Consider the following 19,563-nt stretch of genomic DNA (forward strand, 5'->3'; position numbering starts at 1 on the left):
TGAGTTTATGCGATGGATAAATTTCTTAAGATCTGAGTTTATGCGATGGATAAATTTCTTAAGCCCTAACAGATATTTCTTTTTCATATTCTCAAGAAGTCTCACTTTGTTAAATAATTTCAGATTAAAAAAATACTTTCTCTGAGACTTTCATATGCATCTCTTGGCCTTAATTTATCCTCTGTAAAACTGGAAGAAATTCAGATTCGGTTTTTTCCTATATGCAGAGTTTTTTCTTTATATTTCAAAGATATGAAACTGTCATAGTGTTAATTTGTGGTTGTTGATTTTGTTTAGGATCCTATAAATCTTTTGAATTTGGGCCAAAATATTTTCTGGACAGTTTGCTTCTTTCATTAAACTTTTAATTAGAGATCTGAGACCATTTGATCAAAGATTGCTCTTATTTGCAGGGTGTTCTCTGAGCTGCATTCCTTCTTATGATTTTCAACTTGTACATTCTTGAATCTCTCTTTTGCTTTCATTCATTTCTGCATATTATATCTTTTTCTTGATTAGCTTTTGGTAGCATCACTTGTGTTTTTATTACATTCATATCTATTCATTGCTTTAGGATGGATCTTCTGTTTTTACATCTTGGACTTGTGTAGTCATTATGATGGTCTCTTTCATCTCCTTGAGAATCAGTGCCAACTGCTTTGTAAATTTGATTGATTGATCAAGTGTTTACTGTGGAGAAGGCATTCCATTACAGGGATTAGCTTTGTTTTTCTTTCCTACCCTAAGGTTTTTTTTTTCTTTGCTTATATTTTTTTCCTGTATTTTCATTTTTCTAAGTTCACTTGTTGATTCCCCTTTCATAGTTTCAGACTATTTTGTTTGCTCTGTATTTATTGAGATTGGTGAGAAGTCCTTTTCAATATATCGAGATACCATTTCAGCCACATTATAAAGGGTTAAGGAATTGAGGCATTTTTAAAAATTTTATGATGGTGAATTTAATTAATGATCACCTAATTAATTACAAATCCCCCATTTTGGAAAATGACTTCGTAAAGGGAGAAATGACATTCCAAATTCCCAGTTCATCTTTGTTAATATGAACTTGAAGGAAGAGCCCTATGATGACGGGAGAAAGCTCTCTACCAAGACATGGCTTGGCTTGTGCCTGAGAGGCTCACGGCTTGGGCATGCTTCTGGAGAGCTTGCCTACTGCCACTGCCTCCAGGCCAGTGAAGGCAGGGGTACTCATGCTGTCTTTTTTCTCAGTCACTCTGCTCCCACTTGGCCATTGCTATTATTCATGCTGACTCTTGCCATTTCTGTGTGAAAACTCCCCGGATAGCAAGCAAAGGAACAAGTAGAAATATATATTTTTTAAGATTTTATTTATTTGCGAGAGAGAGAGAGAGAGAGCACAAGCAGGAGGAGCAGCAGAAATAGTTTTTGATTATAGATAACTGTGTCATTTTGGCATATAACTCGGAAGGAGTGCAAGGATTGATATTGGTATAACAAAATTTCTTTCATTCCTATCTAGTTATTTATGTGAAAATGTTTCTTGGCCCTTGCAACTAATAGACTAAAAATGGAAAAATTAATGCATTTATAATAAAGTTTTACTGTTTGTATTTAATAAAAATTTGTACTATTTTTTTTTGGATCAATTACATAATAGTAGTAAAGGTAAGGAAAGCTCAATCCAAAAGAAATTTTTTTTGAACATTTAGAGTTTATAATTACAGATTTGAAAATACATGTATGAGATATCTGGGCGGCTCATTCAGTTAAGCATCTGCCTGTAGCTCAGGTCATGATCCCATGGTCCTAGGATTAAGCCCCATGTCCAGTTCTCTGCTCAGCGGGGAACCTGCTCCTCCCTTACCCTCTGCCTGCCGCTCCCCCTGCTTGTGCTCTTTCTGTCAAATAAATAAATAAGATCTTTTTTTTTTTTTAAAGAATAGTATATTAGTTTTATCTTAAAAATGTCAATATTTGTAGCGCCTGGGTGGCTTAGTTGGTTAATCATCTGCCTTTGGCTCAGTTCATGATCTCAGGGTCCTGGGATGGAGCCCCAAAGCTCACCAGGCTCCCTGTTCAGTGGGGAGTCTGCTTCTCCCTCTCCCTCTGCTCCTTCCCCTGCTCATGTTCTCTCTCAAATAAAAAAAAAAAAAACTTTAAAAAAGTCAGTATTTATAAAATATCAATTTCTGTAATATGCTAGAAAGCATATCTCTACTATTTATGATGCAAAAATATAGTTTTTAATTTAAACATCTAGGAAGAATACTTGTTTTGTAAAATTCATTTAGGGTAATATGACAAACATTTATAATACAGTGTGATATAAGTGATTATTAACAAGAGGAAAAGGAAGAAAAATAAGGAAAAGATGTAAAGGATGCGCTAGGATTAGAGAAAGCAACCAGACAAAGTGCTGTTGGAGCTGAAGCTTGGGGGACTATGGGAGTTGGCTAGCAAAGTAAAGGTGGAAAGGAAGGGGGCACAGTGTATGCAAAAGATGTAGAGGTATAAAAGAACATGGAGAGCTTGGGGGGGATGGCAGGAATGGCACGAGCAGGATGGTGATTTACAGTCAGCCTAACAGTGCACTCTGAGGACCTGGAAAGCAGAGACGATGGGGCCAGGAGTGGGGGTGCAGGCAGGTGATAGTGGGAATAAGAGTGATCCATTAATTTTGCTTTTTCCTAGTGATTGTTTCTCATACTGGTTGTCTTCCGGACATTCTTAAAACTGTAGAGATTCTTGTTTATATTCTGGGAGGGAAGAAAAGAGAGGCCCAGCCAGGGTTTATTCCTCTTACAGGTTTTGTATCTCAGTAGTGATGGTCAGGCTAAGAATAGTGCTAGAGGCCAAGGCTTCTTTCCACATACTGGCCACATGTTTGATTGAGGCGTTCCTCAATTAAATTTGTCATTAAAAAGGGTGACTATGTTTTTGGACCCAAATTTGAGATCCTTGGGCCAATAAAAGATTTCCCCTCTGATTTATGAATTTATGTGAAAAACTTTTACAAACTTCCATAAATTAAATCAAATTTAACTAAATCAGCCTTATTATAAAGAATTCTACTGTATAAAATTTCTCTGGTTCCAGAAAAGGTAGCACATAAGGTCATTCTTCTGGCCCATCTGGGAATTCTTTTGCTTTTGTTAATAGAGAATCTCCCCATTATAGGGATCCAAATAGGAGTGCTGTAAAATAAGACTGTATATAGTCCTGAGGGGGAAAAAAAAATATTTGTTCCACAAAGTGGTGGAGCCATGATTCAGTGTTTGGGTAGAGCAGATTGAATGAATTCTGAAAAGAAATCATCAAAGGGTTGATTTGATACCACACAGAAACACGAGGTGGTGAGATGGGTAGTTTTTCCACGTTTTAATATTTTCCAGGATGACACTGAAAGCCTTGCCCTTAGAGAACCTTAGAGAACCTTGGCCTCAAGCCAGCTAATAATTCATTCTTCCAGGCTCTTAAGAAGGAGAAATGGAAGATTTATACCATTTAGTAGATGCCCTGGGCCTTTTCTAGGAGAGCCTGGAAAAGAGTTGAGGAAAATCATGGGAGTATAACCAGCAAGGCCTTGCTCTTGGGGATGTGGGTGGGGCGGCAATAGGAGAGAATGGAGTCAAAGAAGTACTGAGTCAGTTCGGGAGACCTATTCTGTGCCATTCACTACTTAACGCTTTCATAAATCTCACTAATTGTCTCAAAGAGAAGAAGGTCAGGATTTGGAAAAATCAATTAACTTGCCCAAGATCCAGATTTTGAACCGAGGTTCATTTGATTTCAAAACCCTTTCCACTATACTGTCATGCTTTCTTGTGCTGAAATCCTGGAAAAGGAACAATATTCTGGATTGAATTAGGGAACTCATGGTATCCAGCTAACTGTTCAGAAAAACTCTTGAGTTGGAGACATTTGGGGAGAGGAATAATGCTGTCTAGGAGAGAGGAATTGAGGGGAAACACTAGGAGTTCTTCAGATTGTCTGCTTCATAGAAAGGGATTTTGTGTGGTGGCATCTAGTCCTTCGTGGTGGCTTGGAGGAAGTGGCTCCTGAATTCATTTGCTGCCAGTAAGCCCTGTGAAGGAAAATGTGAGAAGACTCTAGGGATATGAGATTCACAAAACACAGTTTTTGTTTGTTTGTTTGTTTTTTGAGACCAACAGGGGGGTTCCCAGATTTAAAATTTTTTCTCAGGGTAAGAGGCTAGAAATAAACAAAAAACCCCAAACCTGTTATCTTCATATGCTATAAGGAAAGGCATTTGAAAACCAGAATAATAAATGGATTAAAAACAAGCAAATAAAATAGAATAAAAGGGCAATCCTGCCCAAGAAAGGACCTTATATTCATCCTGTACAAAATTAGGCTAGATTAAAATACTTTAAATTAAGAAAAGTTTACAATAAAATTTATTGATGTGTTTGTGAGTTTTGGAAGTTTTATTTGATATATAGCATTAGATGAAGCTTGACTGTCCAGTTGTTTCATAGTTTTTTTTTTTTTGTTTTTTGTTTTTTAATCACAGTTATGGTTGGTAGTCCATTTCAACAGGTATATTGATGAAAACAGTATTAGTAGTCCTGTAATTCACTCAGTGTGGAGTATTCTGGTGAGTGGAGAGAAGGAGTAAGCGCAGTTCTTAGGTTTCAGTTCTGTGGCCAGGCTAAGAAGGAAGCATAGTATTAGCTCTGGGGTCTGACTGGGGGAGGCCACACGGAGAGTGCTGGCTGCAAGGACCTTTCTACCTCTGATTCCCGTGTAGAGTGGGGCTGAGGGCTGCATGGGCCCCTGACTCCCCAGTATGGAACAGGTAGGAATTTATTTGAGAGGGATGCTATAGATGGTAAAAAACGTATCATGGCCTGGACCATATTTAAGGGAACCACTCCTCTAAAGGAATTATCCTGTTTGGTTCTCCAAGATAATCTAAAGGCAGAGGCATAGACAAAGGCCCATTGTTTTCTCCAGGGCAGCTGTTTATTGCATTGGTGCTAAGGAGGGGTGTGGGAAGCCTACAGGACTGTGGCCTAGGTGCTCGGATTTGGGGTGGTCCTGCTGCTCTGCCTGGTTGTTTTCTTCTGAGTCTCTATTGAGGGGCTCAGGGGCAAACTGCATTTTCCTCCAGGCAGTGTAGTCTTAGCTTTACCTTCTTCACAGTCTCCATGCCCTGGAGTTTCGGTGAATGCTGAGGGCCTGGGAATGGAATAAAAACCTAAATGCAGTTTGGGAATTCCCCAGCAGTCCTAGCCTGCCTCTCTTGTTCAAGGGAACACTTACCTTCTGCATTTCCAGGGCCATGCTGGGGGAAGTGTGTGCCTTGGCCTCTCTGGAGAAGGGCACATTAGCCTCCCCGGCCTGTTGACATTAGTTTGGTCCTTTCTGCCTTGATAACAAATGAGGCCTTGGATGGGGGATTTCCCTGCTTCCATGGAGGTCACTCCTTCCTTTTGTCTGCTTTCTCAATTTTTCCACCTGGAGAAGAGCTCTCTCCCCACCCCCACCCCATTCTCCACCCTCATTATTAAAATACTGTCCTTGACTTAACTCCTTGTATCCTAGCTTTGGCCTAGTGAATGGATCAGTTCACAATCAGGAAGCAATTAATCTGTCTTCTCAAATTCTCTTTTGCTGTGTTCTTTCACTTAATCAGATCTTTTTTTTGTTTGCCTGTCACTGCCTTAGGCGTCAGTACTCTCCCCTAAGAAAGGGTTGTCTTCCAAGCCCTGTGGCTGGACTGCTTCTTGGTTCTTGTTGTATGGATGCAGGATTTCCTGGTTTTTTGGAATGTCTTGGCTGCTCCAATCAAGTGTAAACTCTTTGAGGCTAAGAGCTCCAGGTTCACTTTTTCCCTTTCCTCCAGTATGTGTTGTGGCACGTGAGAGGAGAGGTGGGCCCTATGGGGAGCATGACCACCAGTGGCAGACTGCCAGTGAGGCTACCTCAACCTTGCTCTCAATGTCAGCCTGTCCAGCCAGAGCACAGACACAGCTATACCCCCACTGAGGCGGACTCCATTGTGTGCTGGACCATGGCTCACAGTAGGTACAAGACGGGCAGTAGTAGAAGCCTGCTTCAGAACTCTGTGTTTCTTTGTGCTAACTTCCCTTTTCTTCTTGTTCATTTGAACCATCCTGATTTCAGAGCTTCTGATGTAATTGAGGGATCTTATTTGACCATCGAAGCGTTTTCTTTCTTAAAATGTCCTTGGAAAGCTCTAGTAAATTTTACTTGGTGGTAATAACTTTTGCACTCTGTTCATAGCTTTCAGATTTGGGGAGGCTTTCTCTCTTGGGTTATTCAGGTAGGATTATTATTTTTTTTTTAAATCAGTAGACCTTATTCTGTACAGTGACTTCTGTTATCCCAAGTCTTCCTTCAGATTGATCTTGGGTCTTGTTCTCCTTCTAGAAGAACCTTGTTTGGGTCCCTTGAGTTCCCTTCCAGTTCCACTGATGATGCTTTGTGCTAGTGGTTCTTTGCCTCTAGCCTGTCTTCCTCTCCTTGAGCTTCTGGTTCCTATCTCATACCCATAGATTCCTGTCTATACTGCTTGGTACTGTCATGTATTTTCTTCTGATTTCTGTTTGGTCAGTTGTTAGATGACAGCCTATTTACATTCATATTTAGATCTAGGATCCTATTTTTAAATCTCAACTTTTTTTTTTTTTTTTTTTAAATCTGATTCCCTGCCCCTAGCTTATCTTCAGTTTAAGCCTGGGTTTTCCTTTTGTGCCACCCATCTGCTTGTCTAGCAGTGGTCTTTCCTTCAGTTTTCCTGCGTGCTGCGCCTACCTCACTCCCACAGTCTTCCCCTCCAGCATAGATCACAAAGGAAATATTTAGTTAGTCTCTGCCAAACATTCTGGCTGTGTTGTTTTGCTTAAGAAGACATGCAGATAAACTGTTTTGATTCTTGGTCTTGGTGCTCTAGGGCAGATGTTCTCCTGAAGCGGAGGTACTGTGGTCAGTGGCAAGAGTGCAGGAGTTCGGAGAATTGGATTCTAGTCCCTGCTGCACTACTAATTTGTGGTGTGATATTGTGCAAGGCACATTTCTATGTCTCAATTTCCTTTTGTCGAAAGAGACCTTAGGATAAAAAAGACAGGAAATCTGGGGACATGAGCTGGGAACCCAGCAAGTAAGTCTGGGGATCAAGGAGAGAGTGGAGAGGCTGGAGGTAGAGAACCATTACTACGAGTATCATTAGTGGAACCAAAAGGAAATGCAAATTCAAATGCAGATAATGTATATAATCACTTTGAAAAAGTCTAAACTGTGATAACAAAATGGTAGAAAAATTTTTTTTAAAGATTTTATTTATTTATTTGACACACAGAAAGAGATCACAAGTAGGCAGAGAGGCAGGCAGAGGGAGAGGGGGAAGCAGGCTCCCTACTGAGCAGAGAGCCCGATGCAGGACTCAGTCCCAGGACTCTGAGATCATGACCTGAGCTGAAGGCAAAGGCTTAACCCACTGAGCCACCCAGGTGCCCAAAATGGTAGAAATTTCTTGACCAGGATGACTTCAGGAGATCATTGCCTTGTCCATCCCTGGGCTTGCTTTGGGTCCACACCTGTTTGCTGTCACCCTTGGGATGTGGGAGGATTGGCCTTCTGTGGGTTTGGTTCCAGAATTCCACTTCCTACCTTCTACCTCTTTTATAACCCCAGGAATATTTGAAACTCAGCCCAGATCCTCACCTGGCTTTGATTTTATCATCATGTGGAGAATGGTCCTTGGAAGTTGTAGTTTCCAGTAACCTTAAATGTTTCCTAACATGTCCAACTTCTGCATTTGTTGATCACTCCTTCTGTGCATGGCTGTGTTCCAGTTTTTGTGCCCTAAAGGTGATTGCAGCAACGAAGGGGGGAATCTGGGGGATCCTATCACCAGGAACTAGGAAATAAAAGTAGACAAAAGAACTGAGAGATGCCCTCTTGGTGTTCATGAGAGGCAGGTATGTGAAGGAGAAGCAAAGTGGTTTAACATCTTCCTGTGTAAACCACAGCCCCCATGTACGCATACTCAGATAGGCAGAGCTACATTTTTTTTCTCCCTTATCCCTACCAGTCCCCTTCTGAAATAATTCTGGGATTTTATCAGATTTTGCCTTTCTCTTTACAGTTAAAGGTTTCCATTGGTTTCTTCAGAATGAGTTGGATGAAGACAGCGTCCAGAGTCTTTTGCTGTCTTGGGATCCTTTGTCAGACATAATCAGCAGAAACTTTCCTAAATGAGTGCTGAGGATACTTGTTTCTGCGGGGTTAGTGAGAAGTTTTAAGTTTCTGGACCACTATTGCTATGCCCAACCCTGGGAGGCTCTTGGCTGCTGAAACCCAGAACTGAGTGAAATAGTTCTGGGTGTGGAGTTACTTCATCGACTCTCTATACTTTCACCTGGACCTTCTTTGCTGTTCTGCAGTTATTTATCTCTTAGTCCTTTTGACGTACACCAGAGTGCCCATCCCTTATTTGTTTTGCATTCTGTAAGCTCTGACTCCCTCTTGACCCTGTATTGCAAATGAGGGCAACCTCTACTTTACTGGGACTTAGAGCTGGGTTAGAGCTGGGTGACTTAGAACTCTGGGATAGTTCCTGTTCTTTAGACAGCTAGGTACTCCAAATCATCCAACTCTGAGGGAACAGGCAGTAAGCATTTCCTGTAAGCTTTGTAGTTCATTGAGAATGTCAACATCATCTTGGCAAAATAATGGTTTGGCTTTGGGCTTGATAAAGGTTGTGAGCCCATGTCTGGCTATTTGGCACTTCTCCCCATCCCATTTGGTGTTAAACCAAATTGTCCAAGGAAGATGGCCCACCTGCTAGCTGTCAGGTGATGCCTGGTGTGCTCTCTGCCACCCCAGTTCTGGATCCTCATGAGCCCTCTGGCTTCTGTGTTTCTCATCAGTCATAGCTCATACTGTCACCCTCAGGTAGGTGTTTTTTAAACCCCACTCGTATCCTCTTTAACCCTCTTCCATCCTCTTTCTCGCCTGTTTTGCTTGGTTACCTTAGGAAGTACCCTCCTTGTCGCCTTGCCTCTTTGAGTGTGGAGGAAGAGCTAGCCCTAATCATAGCTGAGAAGCATGACGTCAGAACCCTTTGCAAAGGAAAGTCAGACATTTGGCAAAGAAATTAGGTGGTGTGAAAAATCAGTGCTATATGTCCTGTCCTTGTTGAATGCCTTTTGAAATCTCTAAAAATACCTATCTTTTTTTTTTTTTAAAGATTTTATTTATTTATTTGACAGAGAGAGATCACAAGTAGGTAGAGAGAGAGAGAGAGGAGGAAGCAGGCTCCCTGCTGAGCAGAGAGCCCGATGCGGGACTTGATCCTGGGACCCTGAGATCATGACCTGAGCCGAAGGCAGCGGCTTAACCCACTGAGCCACCCGGGTGCCCCTAAAAATACCTATCTTGTAATTAATCTGTCCTCCTTCTAGGACCACAATTTTGGATATGTAAAAATTATTTAGTTTTATTTCTATAATGTTTTATTTTACTTCTAGTATTTACATAGGTTTTTTTTGTAGGTTTATTATATATCAACAGTATTTTGGCCATATTATTCAGTAATGAGCTTATCTGGGCATCCAGCTACCATGTCTAATATTATTTCTTTGGGAAAGATCTTCAACTCATAAACTGATAAAGGAGCGATCATAGTCTTCATGCTTTGGCCCCTGCTGGTACTGGTGCCTTGGAAGGGGCCAACTGTATTCCTGTCCTATTGAGAGGGAGAGACAGCTGCCAAGGCATGCCTAGAACTGAAGCAGGAAGGTGTGGTCCTGGTCCTGCCTTTTATCTGAGTTTCTCGGAGGTAGTTAGAGGTGCTGGAATCTGCCATGCCTGCCTTGGCCTAAGCTCTTTTTCTCCCCACTTTGTGTCACTTCAAGAAGTACTTTAGCTTAAAGACTGAAGAATTACCCCTACTTTGAAAATCATGGTCTAATTATGACAGGACCACATTCTTTAAACATGTTGTTTGGTGGAGTTAATTGAATTATCCCCTCTTATTTTTGAGTGGGAAATAAAACATTCTTGTTGTGATGCTGTATCAGGTCTTAAATGGAAAGCTCCTAGTTTGAAGCTGTGTACATTTCCAGCGGGAGAAATCTGCAGCCAATTTATGAAAACTGAAGATGTCCCTGTGCTCTGGGTGTAAACTGCCGCATCTCCTCATGGAATGAACAGTTCAGGAAAATGAGACAATTTTTTGAATAAAATTCCAAGCTCCATTAGGTTCCAAGTGACTGAGAATTTCCTGTTGGAGTGGGAAAGCTTATCCCTGTGTTTTTGCCTGGTATGATACAGTGTGTATCATTTAGTTCTAGAGAAGTTCCTCTAGAGCTGATTTCCTCTTTCTTTGTCCTTCTTTCTCTGGTGCCCAGGGGTGGGTTGAGCTCATTTTGGTCTCATCTCCCTGAAAAAGCAGCATGTATTTTGGTCAAGGTTTGAGAATAAAATCTGTAGCCTCAGGGCAGGGTGAGACTAATGGTTCTTCCAAGTAGCAAACCTTTCACCTCTGCTTCATTGGTACCAGGCTGTTGTAAGTAACTGTACTAACCCGCTACAGACGCTTATTGTGCAATTCTGAGGTGAGCATGGGCAGAATCCCAGGGGCTGGGAGGCAGACATGTGGCTACCAGAGAGGTGACATCAGCTGGTTTCCTGGTGCTGTGGAGGAAGGGGAGATTCCGGGTGCTCAGCCACCTTCCCGCACGTGGTGGGGGGGCAGTCTCAGGCAACCCGCTGTCCTGTTGGCGGCCAAAGCCTTTGCTTGGGAAAAGCCTTCGTCTCATTCTTAGCCTATCCTGTTCCCGTTGGGACCTGAAATTGGAAGGGGTCTTGCAGTCTTGGCTATGGGCACAAGCTCTGAGGAGGGAATATGCATGTGTGTTTCTTTGTGTCTGTGCATTCTGTGTTAATGCTAACAGCTGATGAGGGTTTCCAAACTGAGGGTTGGATATGAGATGGGAAAGCATTATCTGCCTTCTTTAGTATCTTTATTAGGAATTGCCCTTTTCTTGGAACAGAAAGCCTTTTAAGATTTAACTAGCTTTTTAAATTAAAGTTATCTGATTATTTTTTGATACTCTTAATACGGACACTTCTAAAAAGAAGACATTTCTAATTTCCTTTCTGAATTCTGCTCCTTCCTCTAGCTTATCCTGGGACAGACCCTCACAAAGCCATAATAGGTGACAATTGGTTAAAGCACTTCTGCAAGAAAGGTCTTCCTTTTTGCTTAGCCTTGCCTCGTCGCATATGGGCTTCTGGGAACTGCGGTGGGGCTTCTTGGGAAGCCTGCACCTCATAGTAGGAATGGAAAAAGTTTTATGATTTCTGAAGCATGACAGAGAGAGTAGGGAATAGAGCAGGGAGCCATTGGAGCCCGTGAAGCCCATCTGCTTACCAGCTTTACTTTCCAGTCAGATGTTGGGTACCCCGTCTGGTTCCACCCTCCTCCCCTAAGAATGTGGGGAAAAATGAAGCCTCTGGATAGAAAGCAGGTGATAAAGCCATCAGCAAAAGCTTACACTACGAGGTTCAGACATCCCCACCCCAGGCCTGCCTTGAGTTTTTCTGGGGCTGTTGGTACCCTAGGGTTTGTTTCTGAGACTCTTGCTCATACTCAAATGTAGCCACTGCTCACTAGAAGCCATTTGGGGCCAGCCCAGACTTGTTCTACCTGGGTGTCTTCCCACGGCTGTACTTTTCTCTTCTTTTGGGCTTTCAGATATGGGGACCTTCAAGGTCTGTGAGCTGCTAGAGCCCTTCTGAGAGCCTGGATCATCCCCTTCTGGGCCCCGGAAGCTGTGGTAAGCTCTTGGTTTCCTTCTTAGCTGGCACTTCCCACTGTCTACATTCCTTTCTGGCCAGCCATCTGCCTCTAGGGCTCCGCGGGGTGCCGTTGCTTCAGGCCTCTGTGATGCTGAGTACTAAGGCAGTTCCACGGAGGCCGGTCACTGGAGATCCCCAGGAGTTGGAAGAAATTGGAAGCTGGAATTGCCGTTTCTTGCTGTCCTGGAGGAAACAGGAGCTCGCTTTTCATGGGCTATGGTATGGTACTGATTCGTCTTAAAAGTTTCCAGCTCGCTTCCCTGTATCCTTGCCACTCTGGGAGGGAGGGTGGAGGGAGATTGGTGCTGTTTTCCTTGATCTTGCACTGGAGACGGGTGCAGCAGATGCCATTTGTGAGGAAGGAGCTCAGAGGCAGGCGAGAGGATCTGTATTCTGGTTGCCATATAGCTGGCTGTCTTCCCAATCAGGGCATGTTGATGCCCAGTGGTTCATGTTGGCATCTCCTTGTCCTTAAAGACAGGTGCCACCTTTACCTGTCAAAATCTTTTTTTTTTTTTTTTTTTTTTAAGATTTTGTTTATTTATTTGACAGAGAGGTAGTGAGGGCGGGAACATAAGCAGGGGGAGTGGGGGAGGGAGAAGTACTTCCCAGTGAGCAGGGAGCCCGATGTGGGGCTCGATCCCAGGACTCTTGGGATCATGACCTGAGCTGAAGGCAGACGTTTAACAACTGAGCCACCCAGGTGCCCCTTCACCTGTCAAAATCTTAACAGAGGGCACCACCGTCTGCTCCTGTAAAGTTGAAAGGACCCAAAAGAGCATTAAAAGGAATGAATATGCTGGGCAGAAGATGAGCCTGAGAGAGAAGTTCCTTGCCTAGGTACTACCCAAGGAGGGGTGTGTATATGTATGTGTGTTTGTGTGGGGGGGGCAGCTGGAGGTGGAGGGAGGGAGTAAACACTTCTATGGAAAAGGCAGTAAATCTGGAGAGGGAATGGTTGGCTGTGGCGAACACGGAAGCTGGCAATTTTTGCAGAGATGTGTTCCAGAGTAGCTGGAAGCCAGTCGTCACAGGGAGTGGGTTTGGACATGCTCAGTTGTGCTTGCCTTGCTGAATACCTCAGGTATGATGGCTATGAATGCCTTCCTCTGGGAGTAGAGCTGGTCCCACAACAGCCCTCCCCACTTTGCATCTGTATTATACCTATGTGGTTTTTGTTCACCAGGGGTCCTGGCCTAGAGTGTTCTGAGGCAGAGGCACTGGGTCTGAAAGTGGGCTGGCCAGCCAGAGCCCCACCTCCCAGTTGCCTGGCTCCCTGAGGATGAGAAGTAGCAGGTTTGCAGCTGCCAGTGCTCACTGACACAGCCTGCAGAGGCGTCTGTGCCCTGGCAGGTGTCAGAACGTTTTCATTGATACCCCTGCCTCTTTGGGGTTTGAGAACAGAGGGGGCATAATTTGAAGTAGACCAACCTCAAGGGCCAAATCTGAAATGTGTATTATAAAATTATTGCTAATCTTGGCCTTTCTTCCCTCCATGTCTCTCTCTTCCCTTTACCTTCCCATTACTGTCCGGGATTGTGCGCAGCTGTTGCCATCGCATAGACTGATGGGACGTGAAGACTCATCCTTAGAGAAGAGGTTGATTTGAACCTGTGATGGTAGAGAGGGCCTTTCCACCCCAGAGCGGGTGAGAGCAGGAAGGAATTGGGAAGAGTATTGATTCCACCCCTCTCCTTTCCCCTCCTGTGCCCCCAACTTTTCCTTTCAATGGTCAAGGGCAGGAGAGAAAACCCAGGTCTTGCTTTTCAGCCTTTAGGCAGTCATCAAGTACTTGTGGAAATTTTCAGCTCAACCAGCATTGTGATGCAAATATTACATCAATCTTGTTTGCTGCCTGAGGGAACCTATAATCTCCAGGAGAGATAAAATCTGTTAATTAGAGGATATCAAAGATCTTAACTGTGTTTGGTTACAAACTGAATATATCTATAGTTCAGGAATGAGAAAGATGTGTATTAAAACTATAGGAAAGCTTTCTTGGAGGTGGCAGACTTTTTTCTGGTCTTTGAAAGTTAGATTAACTTGATGTAAGCAAAGGAGAGATAGGAAGTGTTCTGGATGTGGAGAAGAGCAAGATCCTAGAAGGAATGTGGCATGGTCAGGGTCACTGTTATAGTCTGCCTTGGGAGTGGTAGGTGTGGCCGCTCAGAGCTGGAAAGTTGAAGCCTGGAACTTCCGCCTTGGTGAATAGGATATGAAGGTGAGGCAGTCAATGGAGGTGGGAATTTGTGGAAATCACTCTTGTAGAAGAAAGTAGGGTAATTTTGGAGAGGACAGAGACTGGAAGAAAGGAAACCTACTGAAGAATATGGCACATCAGCAAGAAGAATAGAGAATATCCTAGAGAATATTTAGAAGTAGAACAAGTAGGACGTAACATGGATGTGAAGGATGAAATTGAGGGAAAGGCAGAAGATGTCAGAATGTCTGCCCTATCAGAATGAACTGTTACTGATAGCTTACATTTATGAGATGCTTTGCACTGTTCAAAGCACTTTTTCATTCAGTAAGTATCTCAGAATTGTATGGGCTCTTAGAGTTCACCTAGTCTGGCTTCATTTTCCATATAGGGATTAGAACCAAAAAAGGGGAAGGTGCTATTTCCACCTCACAGGGCTATTTAGTGGTAGAATTGGGCCTCCAGTCTCAGTCTTCTATCTCGTAGGGGAATTTGAAGAGAAGAGTACATGGAGAAGAAGTGTGGGATCAGGGAAGAGTCCTGTCTAGTTGGGTGACAGGAGATTACTGACTTCTGAGTAAAATGAAGCTAACTCAGAAGCATTCAGACCAGATGAGTGATTTTACTGCTATGATTTTTTTTTTTTTTTTTTTAAGAATCACTAGACAAGGAAGATGGATTCCTTGGGTCCTTCTACTTCTGAGAGTCTTTTTTTTTTTTTTTAAACGGTTTCATTTATTTATTTGACAGAGCAGTGGGAGTGGGACAAGCACACTCCCTGCTGAACAGGGAGCCTGATGAGGGGCTGATCCCAGGACTCTGGGATCATGACCCAAGCAGAAGGCAGCTACTTAATTGACTGAGCCACCGAGGTGCCCTAGTTTTGAGATTCTGATGAGTGCACAAAAAATGTATATGAAAAGTACTGAATTGGGTTTTCTGGGAGATGGGCTGGTTCCCAGGTGGTACTTTTCTAAGAGAATTTCGAGAGTAATTTGACTTCCATGTGTTTTTCAAGTTCTGTGCTGACCACAGAACCTAACTACCTAGGAGGACACAACTCTGCTGTTCAGACTATGGGCAGTGAAATCAGCAGCCAAGAGCTCAATATTTGCAGAGTTACATTTATGGCTCTGTTTGCATTATCCACTTCCTCTCCTCTTCTCCTCCTAAAACACACACACACACACACACATACACACACACATTTACCTCCACTCCCCTCTTTCTCTTTCCTTCCTTTCCTCTTTTATTCTTTCTTCTTCACTACTTTTCTTGTCCATCACCCCATCCTCCATCCCTGTTCTTCCCACTCTTTTTTTTTTTTTTAAGATTTTATTTATTTATTTGACAGACAGAGATCACAAGTCGGCAGAGAGGCAGGCAGAGAGAGAGGAGGAAGCAGGCTCCCTGCTGAGCAGAGAGCCCGATGTGGGACTCAATCCCAGGACCCTGAGATCATGACCTGAGCCGAAGGCAGGAGCTTAACCCACTGAGCCACCCAGGCGCCCCCTGTTCTTCCCACTCTTGTCTGTCTTGTCTGAACAACTTCCTGTATTGGAGTGACTTCCCTTCTTTGTTGAACTCAGACATGACTATAGCAAAGCCGTGGAATATCCTGAAATATCCTGATGCAGTGGAATCACCGTGGACTATCCTGGTTTGTCTATATCCCTGATGCAGTGACTGGCGCCCAGTGATGAGAGCCAGAATCTGGGCCCCTCCTTATCTTCACAGTCAGTCATCCTTCACATTCTTCTTTCCTGTTAAAATACCTCCTAATCTGGGGCGGCTGGATGTCTCAGTCCGTTAAGCATCTATCTTCGGCTTGAGTCATGATCCCATAGGTCACACATCGGGCTCCCTGCTCAGTGGGGAGCCTGCTTCTCCCTCTCTGCTCTTCCTCCCCTCTTGTTCTCTCTCTCTTTACATAAATACAGTCTTTTAAAAAAATAATAGCTCCTGCTCCTCCCTCTTGTGTCTGTTGTCATTGCCCATACAGCAGGAGAGATAGCAGGGAGAGGTCATGGTTGGAAAAAGAGAAGTAAAGGTCACCTTTGGTGTCCTCAGAAGCATTTTGTGAACCTGCAGATCCCAAGTAGAGCCTTCATGTTTGCCTGCCACACTTTTGCAGCTCTTTCTGGGTTTCTGGCCCTCTGTGACGGGCTGCTGGCTGTGCTTCAGCTGGCTGTGTCTGGATATACCCTGAGTCTGAAAAGGAACAAGAATTTAATAAGTGGTGGTTATTCTCTTGGGAGGCCTCATCTTCGTGGTGAATTTTCCCCAAGGAGACTTCCTCTCCTCAGCTCCTGGAGGCCTTTTCCTTGGAAGACGTGTGTCCCACGCACCTCAGGTGTTCTCTGCTTTCACCTGAGTGGCTGCAGCCGTCCATCACCTTGAGGACTCTTCCTTGGCTTGCTCAGGTTTCAGGAGAGCTAGCGTCTCTGAGATATGGCCTCTGGAGTCCCACAGTTTAGGGGAAAGAAGCCTTCTGCTGGCATCGCTGTGCTGGGGACAGTGGTCCTCAACACTTTGTTTTTTGTACTCTGCCCTGTTTCCTCCCAGTCATTTAGCCGTGTTAGCCAACCAGTTACATGGGCTTTGGGCCATCTTGTTAACTCGGGAAGGAACCCTGACACTGAAGGAATAATAGGCTTTCTGAAATCTTTCTTCTTTCAAAAGGCTAAGTGGTACTCAAATATGTCCCTTGACATCCTTGGGAGTAATGCTCAGGAATTCCCCCAAATATGCTATTCTCAGACTTCCAAACAAGTGTCCTTCTGTTTCTGTCCTTCCCGGATCTTAAATTGCTCTCTCCTCTCCCTTCACATTCCTCTGTCTTCCTGTCTTCATCTGTCTTCCCTTCCTTGCAGCCTGGGGCTTAATTTTTCCCCCTAGTGCATAGGTTCCTCTATATTGATCTCTAAATGAATGAACGTTTGAAAGCACCTCTTTGTACACAAAAGGCAACTAGCTCTATTTTACATAAAATTGGGATATACTGAGTGCATGTGTTGTTTTTAGATTTATTTATTTATTTTAGGAAGAGAGAGCAGGAGTAGGGGGAGGGCCAGAGGGAGAGGAGGGAGAAGCAGACTCCTCAATGAATGTGGAGCCTGACACGGGGCTCAGTCTCAGGACCCTCACATCATGAGCTAAGCTAAAATCAAGAGTTGGAGGCTTAACTGACTGAACTACCCAGGCACCCCCTCCTAGTACATGTATTGTTAAGGAGCTAATCATTCTGGAAACTTCTAGGTTCTTGTCCTTGGGAAAAAGAGAGAAAATGATTTAAAAAAATGGCATCTTATATTTAGCGTGACAGTCATCTGCAGACCAGGGTCTCCTTCCACGTTCCTTGGGTGAGAAGTGGGTATTGAGGGGCTGCTGCTCTTCTCTCTTAGTGTTCTTCTTAGGTACCTAGAAGAAGCATCGTAGTTTTCCATTATGGGAGATAAGCTGGTATTTTTATATCCCAGTAATGCCTGATGGAGCTGAAATGCTGCATTCCTGCAGTCTAATGTTTCCGTTAGGATAGTCAGACCCGAGTCCTTGCTCACCAACAGCTATCAGATGAAGGCTTAGTAGAGAGGGCTAAAGATCCACAAGAATTCGCTTTGATAGTTAAAAATATCACCTTGTAATTCTGATTATGATCAACCATAGTTCAGGGAGATGATGAGTAAGAATTGTTGAGATTCCTGAGCTTCCCTGTGTCCTTACTAAAGCTTGGGTGCTCAGAATCCCAAATAGGAGGTTCCAGTGTGAGGACAGAGGGCTGATCAGGCAGGGCTCAGCTGGCCCTTCTTCCCATGAGCTTTCTTTACCTCGTCTAGCCATGAGTCCCCAGAGATGACTCCGTAGGGCTAAAAGTGGTATCTTTGTGTTTTGTAGGAAGACTTAAGAGCCTCACGAACCAGACATGTGAGCTTATTTCTCAGCTTAAGGGGCTCCATAGAAACTTGATTTTCTTTTTTTCCTTCAGTATACTTGCCTGAGATGTTATTAAGAATCCATTTTCCCCTGGGTCTTCAAATATAGTGTGTGTCCCCCCAGACACACTTGTTCTAATAGGTATGGACCAGGGTAAAGACATGGACCTCATTTGATCTGGGCTCTGTATTTTAGTCAGTGAACCTAATCATTTGAACCTCATCATTTGACTCATATTGAACCATTTCTCAAGTCTCCTTCACTTCTACTGTCTTCATCCTGTTAGTGCAGTTTTTTTTTTCCTAAACTTAAGAGTAAAGTAATATCTTTTTTTAAAAAATGCCATATTGCTATATTTAACCAATGGTTCCAGTTTGTGGGGGCCTTTCTTCCTGATTCTGATATATTAACAATCCTTCCATTTAGTTTGCCGTAAGCATTTTAGTTAAGCATGTCTTCCCCAAGTCATTGATAAAAAGGGTGACCGTGATAGGATCTAAAACAGATGGCCAAACTTCTAGGAATTCCAGAGCACTTCTTCCTAGTTGATGATCCATTTTGCAGCACCATTTGGGCCCAGCTGTCCTGAATTACCAGACCATCCAGCTGCCAGTGTATTTCTGTTTTATCCTTAAGATCAAGAGAAGTTTTTCTGAAATCTGGAAAAATTATGTCCCTGTCATTCTTTGATAAATGTGTGTGTATATGTATGTGTTTATTTATATGATATTCAAATATATATCATGGAAATAGGTATGCATATTATATATTAAACCCCAAACTGTTGTTTATAGACCACTTGCTATCTATCACTGTTGCACATATATTGTCTCCTTTATGCTCTGTAATAATTTTATATTAACTTTATTTTATTTATTTTGAAGATTTTATTTATTTATTTGATAGACAGAGATTATAAGTAGGCAGAGAGGCAAGCAGAGAGAGAGAGGAGGAAGCAGGCTCCCTGCTGAGCAGAGAGCCAATGTGGGGCTTGATCCCAGGACCCTGGGATCATGACCTGAGCTGAAGGCAGAGGCTTTAACCCACTGAGCCACCCAGGTGGCCCCTTATATTAACTTTATTAAATGAAAGTTTAGTTTTATGTTTTAGTATGACTTGTACTTAATCTCTAGTGGCTGGTGCTTCCTTCTCCATGTCCTTGCCACTTTTCATATTTCTTTGTTCTGGAGTTTTGCCCATGATATTGCCTATTCAATAAATACTGACCACTTATTATGTGTAAAGAAAGCACAGTATTATAGCCAGTTGGAAATTCAAAGACTAATAAGAAGTGATCACATTTCTCAGAAGAGCTTATATGTAGTTAAAAATATGAATGGATGACTTGGTGGGGGGAGGAGAGAAAGCAAAAGAACTCAGAAAAGAGAGTCCTGAGTGGTAATGGAGTGCCAAAGCTAGCCCGCTTACCAAGTTCTGAATGGAAGGTTCTAGAAGCCATAGTGGCAGTATGTTCTATGTCAGAACCTTTTCAGAAAGATGGAGGGTATCTGATTGACTGACTGTTCTAAATCCTATCCCAGCACTTTGTTGGAGTGTCTTCCTTTTTCACTTATATGTGTTTGTGTTGTATAGTG

At 43.1% G+C, this 19,563-nt stretch overlaps 1 protein-coding gene across 6 annotated transcripts in view; it reads left to right on the forward strand.

Annotated features, from left to right (window-relative positions):
• The window catches only part of DENND2B (DENN domain containing 2B), a 173,270-nt gene that overhangs the window by 41,375 nt on the left and 112,332 nt on the right, over positions 1 to 19,563 (forward strand). Inside the window, exon 4 of one of the 6 annotated variants that reach the window (XM_045065852.1) lies at positions 11,732 to 11,813. The exons of 4 other annotated variants lie outside the window; for them this stretch is intronic. The gene's annotated coding sequence lies outside the window, so the exon portion shown is untranslated. Of the gene's footprint in view, positions 1 to 11,731; positions 11,814 to 11,915; positions 12,055 to 19,563 lie in introns of those variants that run through there. One more of the 6 variants, XM_013055799.2, reaches the window with a different exon arrangement.

This window comes from Mustela putorius, unplaced genomic scaffold (genome assembly GCF_011764305.1).
Source record: "Mustela putorius furo isolate JIRA1106 unplaced genomic scaffold, ASM1176430v1.1 tig00003859_pilon_pilon_pilon, whole genome shotgun sequence".
Lineage (NCBI taxonomy): Eukaryota > Metazoa > Chordata > Mammalia > Carnivora > Mustelidae > Mustela > Mustela putorius.